Below are 8,983 nucleotides of genomic sequence, written 5' to 3'. Positions count from 1 at the left end.
GTATGGTAATAAAACCATCACCAATAAGACGAACTGTGTACGATGGTAGATCGATCAAATATGAGTTAGAAAAGAGTTGCGTGTGTGATACTTGGCATACAATTGATACATACGAACTGTTTGCGATGTGCCAAAACAACAGAAACGGTTAGATAGATCAAGGTGTGTGCTCTATACAACATACAGGTCACTCGGATGAACTATGTGTGAGGAGCGAAAACAACACAAATGATTGTGCGGGGCAAGATGTATGCGGTAGGCGGCAAATAGGACACTTGGATGAACTGTTTGTGATGATCGAGAAGAACACAAAATATTCGTCTTAACAAGATGTGTGTGATAGTGGCAAACTGGTGAGTAATAAGAATTGTGTGGGAAGACCGATAAGCACATACAATTCCTCCTAATAAGTTGTGCGTGTTTTGGGAAAATGTTTGCTGGTAAAGAATGGTCGACGATTGAAGAAATCATCACCAACAGGTTCCGTAATTTAATCCGTATGCGATGTGATTTGCATAGTTTGCACAACATCTATGCTCTGCCTACAGAACAACAACATTTATAGTTATGACAACATGATTGCGTAACCAAATTAAACACGCAATTACATAAGTGACTACACACATAACAACATTCTAATTTTCAGGGTTTAGGGTTCGGATGCTCTTTTTGAAATCCATGGATTATTTTTCCATGTGTGCTCTCATTGTAGTGTACTATGAGAGCATGAATGTGAAAATATGATAGCATATATATGTATATGTATATTGCATTATGTACGAGTTAATCTAAAATGTCTTCAAGTCAATAGGTGGTCAACAAGAAAGTTCATTCCATACAAACGAATAACTTTGCCTTTTGGATCATCTCAATCCCATGTCATGCGGACGCCGTCTGATTGCATCAGTAGTCGGACAGTACTCCACATGTATAACAACATGGCATTTCAAGGAAAAAATAACACAATGCCATTTCAAACATTGTATCACAAATACCATAAATATTGCAAGGTTCAAATTCCAGCATTACAAGGCCCAATTCAAAGATTACAAGGTTCAAATTGTTCTTCCAAATCAGAATCATCTTCTTTAGAATCCTAGACATGCATTATTTCTGCGAAAGGATCAGACACCGAGGAAACATACATGGGCTTGATTGAGTGACTTCTGAATAATCTATCTATGATGTTCCAAACTGAAATTTAGCTTCTACAGAGCCTTTTTCATTCAGCTGTAGAAGCCTACGCTGATTAGCAAACCATTCACTTCTGTGCACTAAATATAGGGCAAACCTCAATACCTTGAGCACCCTTGCTTTCTAAACAAAGAACCTGGCGAATTTATTCTCTGGTGCGGTGCCTCGGTACTTGTTCAAAGTAGTTTTGTGAGATGAAGATCAAGGCATTCAATGGGATTGTTATATTGCGCCACATTTTCCACTTTAGGGCCTACTTGTATCTGCAAACAAAGACAACATATTAGTTCCTAGCTACACTTTTGAACACTACGGGCCTCTTTGATTTGCAGGATTTCTAAAATGCGCGAATATACTAACAAGTTGTCTTCAATCGTTCATGATTAACATGTCAAAAAATACGTATTAAAATCCAACATATTTCCTTGAGAAATCATACTACATTTTTCATTGTAATCATGGGTGAAACTAACAAAAAATTGAACTCCATTGTGGTTAACAATTAACAAAAAAGGAGCATCACCTCTGTGTATAGCTTCTCCGTGATGGAAAGCATCTAAGGAATCTAACAACTTCGTCCACATTGGGGCCGAAAGACTGTAATGCCAAGATCTTCACTGCATAGATACGGGGTTAACCTTGTGGGAATCATTTTCTGGATGACATCCGAACATAAATCAACAAAAATTAGGTAAAATTTGATGTCCAATAAGAAGGAGAAGAAGAATACTGTTGTACCACAATGGATAATGATCCAGTAACAAGTTCGAAGAATTCAGCACATGAATAGCCCAACACTGTCAATTTCGGTGTGTCAATGACCCTAATACTTGTTCGTCCTTCTTTATCAAGTACAAACAATCTCTCAAGGAAAGGCGCATTCTCAATGGCCATATCATGGAACACCTCAACTGACAACCTATTGCGGCACCAGTAATGCACATAAATCATACGGGCATTCGTCAAGGCGATGTGGAGCCTACTGAATCCATCCATCACTGGAAGACGAAGGTACTTGAGCGTTCTACAGCTACGGAGCAGGCGCTCTAAATCCTCCTTCAAGATGCTGACGCCCATGAGCCCGACGTGCTTCAATTTAGGGAGATTAAGAGAGGGCGCGACATTAAACTGTGGGACAAAGCACTGCATGAATGTAGCATGGCGTAGCGTGGGCATGAGGTGGAGCGCGGATGGCGCCAGCAAGCATGGATGCCCAGCATGAAAGCTGAGCATCTCGAGTTGATCTAGGGTGAGGGATAGGAACCACTCTTGAAACTTGGGTTCGGCCTTGCAGTTGGAAAGGAACTTGCCAATCGCAAGGCGTCTGACCAGCCCAGGGTGTGTGGCGAGGATGTGGGACAATGTGTCCAAGCTTTTGCGCTCCCCGCTATAGAGCTCGTTGGTGTCAATGAGGTCCATGGGGTGGAGTGCCACAAGGGGCGCCACCGCCGGGAGAAGACAGTGGTCCGCATGCAAGATTTGATGGGGGGATATGATTGTTACCAACATCTCGTTATGGAGGCTGTTGATGAAGTCCATGCTCGTGGGGGGCTCTTGTAGTTCTGGCTTGACCTGCCACCGCTAGTTGGCTGGCTTGTCCCTCGTTGCAGCACGTGGCGATCCTCGGCGGCAGCGCTTATAGATAAAAACGGAGGAGTAGGAGGAGCACTGGAAACTATCCTACGTACCTTCTCGAGGCGGTCGAAACCAAAACCATCAATAAATTTTTGGCACTGCTCGTTGGCAGGTCAAAGGGCTTGCTTCCTGGTGATCCTGCGCAATATACTACTTGCATGTGTCCCATCTAATCAAAAAACATCCCGCACTACACCTCCTTTCCAATAAAAAAAGAGCGACACGTGGCGGTACATGATACCTCTAAAACATATCTATAATTTATGAAGTATTCAAGCCATGTTTACAACAATTTTATATGGTTTTGGTATGATTTGATTAGAACTAACCCTTACTGACATTGTATTCAGCACAACTACCGTGGTGTCATTTTATGTGCAGAAATGAAAGTTCTCAGAATGGGTTGAAAATTTACGGTGATTTTTTATAGACTAAAAGAGACCCGGAAGCACCAGAGCTAGGCCAAGAAGTGGAAGAGGGAGTCACAAGCCTGGGGGGCGCGCCCACCCCCTAGGGCGCCCCCTGAGCTTGTGGGCCCCTCGGGCACCCCCATGATGTGAGACCAACGCCAAAAATTTCTATAAATACCCAAACCTCCAGAAAGAACCCTGTATGAGAAATTCCTCCACCGCAAGCCTCTATAGCCACAAAAGCTCAATCGGGACCCTGTTCCGGCACCTTGCCGGAGGGGGAAATCATCACCGAAGGCCATCTTCATCATCCCAGCGGACACCATGATGAGGAGGGAGTAGTTCACCCTTGGGGCTAAGGGTATGTACTAGTAGTTATGTGTTTGATCTCTCTCTCTCTCTCTCTCGTGTTCTTGACTTGGCACGATCTTGATGTACCGCGAGCTTTGTTAATATATTTGGATGTTATGGTGTTCTTCCCCACTCTACCTTCTTGTGATGAATTGAGTCTTGCTCTTTGAGGTTCCGTTATGTTGGATTGAATATTGGATTTGAGAACACTTGATGTATGTCTTGCATATGGATACTCGTGGTGACAATGGGGTATTATATTGATTCACTTGATGTATGTTTTGGCACTCAACTCGTGGATTCCCGAGGTGACATTGGGGTAATCTATGCATAGGAGTTGATGCACATTTTAATACTACATTCTCCGACAGAAACTGTGCAGTGATTCTTTGTTGCATGTTGAGGGATTGTTATATGATCCAATTATGTTATCATTGTTGAGAGGTTTTGCACTAGTGAAAGTATGAACCCTAGGCCTTGTTTTCAAGCATTGCAATATCGTTTTTGCTCACTTTTGTTACTAGTTACCTTACTGTTTTTATATTTTCAGAATAGAAAACATATATCTACTATCCATACTACACTTGTATCACCATCTCTTCGCTGAGCTACTGCACCTATACAATTTACCATTGTATTGGGTGTGTTGGGGACACAAGAGATTTCTTGTATTTGATTGCAGGGTTGTTTGAGAGAGACCATCTTCATCCTACGCCTCCCATGGATTGATAAGTCTTAGGTCATCCACTTGAGGGAAATTTGCTATTGTCCTATAAAACTCTACGCTTGGAGGCCCAACACAAGTCTACAAGAAGAAAGGTTGCATAGTAGACATCACGCTCTTTCCTAGCACCGTTGTCGGCGAGGTGAGTGCCTGAAGGTATATCTTTAGATCTTGCAGTTGAATCTTTTAGTTTCTTGTTTTATCACTAGTTTGGCTTATAAAGAAAATTACAAAAAATCGAATTGAGGTTGCCACACATAATTCATCTTTATAATTTCTTTCTTGAAAATGATGGATCGGAAAAATTGTGCCGAAGTGTTAGAAGAAGAAGTCTATAAAATGTTTGGCACTAAATCTTTGAATGATGAGCATGATTGAAATGTTGTTATTATGAATTCCTTAAATATCCATGATGCTAATGATATGCAATGCCATGAGCTTGGGGATGCGATATTTTATGAAGATGATATGTTTAGTCCCCAAGTTTTGATGTGCGAATTTGTTATGATGGTTGCATGCCTCCTATTTATGATGATTGCAATATTTTTGAAAGTGGGTTTGGAAGAGTTTCAACTTTAGATAATAAATATCCCACTATTTTAGAGGGTGTTGAATCTTATTATAATGATAAGTGAATTTGGTGAGGTCGGGGCCTTATTTAGTAATGATTCCACTATTTTGGAAGAGCTTTCAATTGATTGTTATGAGAATAAAGTTACTATCTATGATGATTATTGTGATGATATTTTTGCTATAAATAATAATATTAACCATGAAATATGTCATCATGATTTTAACGCTCAAATTGATTATGGGAATCAAGTATCTCATGATAGTTATTTTTTGAATTTGCTCCCATCACTATGGATGAGAATAAATTTGCTTATGTGGAGAGTAAAAAAATTTCTATGCTGATGGATTATGAAAATAATGCTTTATGTGATCGTTATATTATTGAATTCATTCATGATGCTACTGAAAATTATTATGAGAGAGGAACATATGCTTTTATCTATCTCAATAATATCAAGTTTATTCTCTATGTGTTGAAAATCTTGAAGTCGTGCTTGTTTTGCCTTCCTATGCTAGTTGATTCTTGTTACCAAAAATTGTTTGCTAACAAAATCCCTATGAATAGAAAGTGAGTTAGACATAAATGTGCTTTCCATATGATTAATGATGATCTATTTGTGTTTCAATTCTTTACTTCTATGTGAGCATCATTGAAATCATTAAAAAGACATTAAAGAAAAGCGCTTGTTGGGAGACAACCCAACACTTATACCTATTGTTTTTGTTTGTTCACATTATGAAGCTATTGTAGTAATCATGTTTTATATCTTTTGTTTTGATAAAATCCCAAGTAAAGCCCTTGGGATAGTGTGGATGACAGTTGATTTGATTATGTGAGAAAACAAAAAAAATTCGCCCAGTAACAGAATTGATCTGGTCTGCTGGAACATGATAAATTCTTCAATATTTTACACAACATTGATATAAAAAAATTACATGTTGTCCTAATTTTTCAGAATTTTTCGAGTAACACAAGTATGGTAATTGTTAGACCATTACATACTATTTTATTTTGCAAGTCTACATGTTGCTGTTTCAAAACAGGAAGTTTTCTATCATTGTCTGAATTCTTCTGGAAAGTCAGAATGTGATAAAATCTTGAAATTTCTACAAAATAAGCAAAAACCATTTTTCTATATTGTGGTAATTTTCCAGAATTTTTGGAGCTAGATAAGTATGAATGTTCTTGCATTATTTACAGACTATCCTATTTAGACAGATTGCTGTCATGTTTGCATTGTTTGTGTATGTTTGCTTGTTAATTGATTCTATTTGAGGATGGAAGTATTAAATAGGCAGACGCATTTAGTATGCAATCACTACTAGGGAAAAGCTTATAGGCAGACGCTTACTAGTAGCGAGGGTTTATACCCCTCGCTACTGCTACTTACTAGTAGCGCGAGTTTTTACCCCTCGCTACTACTAAGTTGATAGTAGTAGCGCGGGTTTTTAGCCCTTGCTACTACTAAGCGGTCTCTGCCGTGGCCCCCCGAAACATGCCATAGTAGTAGCGAGGGGTATAAATCCGTGCTACTACTAAGTTGATAGTAGTAGCGCGGGTTTATAACCCTCGCTACTACTAAGTGGTCCCTACCGTGCCCACCCGGGACATGCCATAGTAGTAGCGAGGGGTAGGAACCCACGCTACTACTATCGACCGACCAAGATATATGTACACATAGTGTGCGGAGGCCCAAATCCAAACCCACACTCTTCTGATTCCCCTTCTCCTCCCACTCAGCATTCCCTTCCTCACCCACCACCACTGCCGGCCTCGCCTCTCGCCGCCACTCACAAATCCGGCGACCTCCTCTCGTAGTACCCTCCCCTCCCCCTCCATCCTCCTTCTTCTCCGCTGTTGGAAGGAGAGGAAAACCAGCAGAGCGTCGTCCACATGGCGGCGGCCAGACCCGCCATGGATGCAGCCACTTGCACCTCCTCGCCGGGTCAAGGGTCCCACAACAAGCAGCAGTAGGTCACCGAGCTTCATCTAGGGTATCGGGCGTCGGCTCCAACTCCGGCGGCCAATGGTGAGTTCCTCCTCCTCCTGCTCTCTATCTCACTCTTCCTCTTTCTAATAATTTTCTCTTCTTATGTAGAAGCAGTAGACGAGAGGTGTGGGCACAAGTTGGGTGGGGAAGCACCATCACCACGAACAACTTCATCCCCTCCAGGACCAGTAGCAGCCATGAATGGAGAGGGCGATGATGCCGAGCAGAAACAGCCGCCATGGCTAAAATTAATTTTTTTAATTCTGAATTGGTTAGCAGCAGCGCGGGGCCCTGACCCGCGCTACAACTAAGTAGTAGTAGCATGGGTGGAAACCGCGCTACTCCTACTATAAGTAGCAGTAGCACGGGTACCACCCGCGCTACTGCTAAAAGTTAGCTGTAGCGCCCTAGCAGTAGCGCAGGCCCCCGCGCTATTGCTAGCAATTACCCCGCGCTACTACTAGGGTTTTCCCTAGTAGTGAATGTTAAATTACAATTTTAGTTATTTTCTATGGTAGAGAATGATAAAGGTTTTTGCATTGATTTATACTAACTTATCTCACGAGTTCTTGTTGAGTTTTGTGTGGATGAAGTTTTTAAGATTTAGCGAAACCATGATATGAGATGAATTAAGGAGACGTAAGAGCTCAAGCTAGGGGATGCCCAAGGCATCCCAATATAATATTCCAAGAACTCTCAAGCATCTAAGCTTGGGGATGCCCCGGTAGGAATCCCACCTTTCTTCATCAACAATTATCGGTTAGGCTCAGTTGAGCCTAAGGTTTTGCCTCTTCACATGATGTGTGCTATTCTTGGATTGTCATTTTATTTTGTTTTGTTTGCTGTTTGAATAAAATACATAAGATCTAAAAAAATTATGAGAGAGAGTTTTCACATAGCTACTTAATTGTTTGACTACTCATTGATCTTCACTTTTATCTTTTTTGGAGTAGTTTGTCATTTGTTCTCGTTCTTCACTTATACCTTAAGAGTAAATGGTTGAATGAATTGAACATCATAAATCTAAAATTATACATGTTTCATATGCTTATCCCATGGGGAGTAATGACTTCACATATAAGAATTATAGGTGGTAAAATTTATTGAAAATTAGCAAAGACAACATTGGTCACTTGAACAATTCATGAAAGAATATTGAAGGAAGAGAGAATTCACGTATAAATATACTATCTTGGACATCTTCTATGATTGTGAGACCCATTAATTATTTTCAAACTTGAGAAAATTAGTTGAAGTTCGATAAGGAAGACAACGTAATGAGTTATGTTTGGGTATATTTGTATAGAAGTTATATTGTTATGGATCTTCCAACATGTGGTGCTTGCTTAGGATCTTTTGCTAGACTTCACCTATACTAAGCGGGAATACTGCTTGTGCATCCACTTCCTTAAACCCAAAGTTATTCCATATGAGTCCACCATATATACCTACCTATATGCGGTATTTACCTATTGTTCCAAGTAAATTTGCATGTGCGAAACTCTAAATCTTCAAATAATAATATTTTTTGTATGCCCAAATCGTTCATGAAGCGACAGGTGGCGATCAGTATCTTCCAAGCTAGATGGGTTATTCTCATGATGAGTGTTTATTCACTTGTCATTAACGAGAAAGTGGCTGGTAATTGGGATGCCCAGTCCTATCAAAATCAAAATTAAAATATAATAATGAAACAAAACTACCCTGGATTGTTGTTGGTATGGAGGGCACCCGAGGATTCGGCTCGACATGGCTTGTGTTTGTTGGTGGAGGGGGAGTAAAAACTTTACCTTTCTGTTTGGGAACCACTTGTAATGTGCCTAGCATGCAAGATATTGGGAACTCTCGGTCGTTACGTTGACAATGAAAGCATACCTCCAATAATTATAATCATCTCTATTTTACAAACTTCGAGCTCTGGCACCTCTGCAAATCCCTGCCTCCCTCTACGAAGGGCCTATCTTTTACTTTTATGCAAGAGTTAGTAGTATTCCTTCTCATTTCAACCTCAATTGTTCTCTAGTTGTAAAGTATCATGTTGTAACGCCCTCGATGCGGCTATATCTCCTATGTGTCGAAGCACGACTTAGAGGCATAACCGCATT

This window comes from Triticum aestivum, chromosome 6A (assembly GCF_018294505.1).
Source record: "Triticum aestivum cultivar Chinese Spring chromosome 6A, IWGSC CS RefSeq v2.1, whole genome shotgun sequence".
In the NCBI taxonomy this organism is placed as follows: domain Eukaryota; kingdom Viridiplantae; phylum Streptophyta; class Magnoliopsida; order Poales; family Poaceae; genus Triticum; species Triticum aestivum.
The sequence above is the reverse complement of the archived record's forward strand: the minus strand, read 5'-3'. Positions refer to the sequence as shown.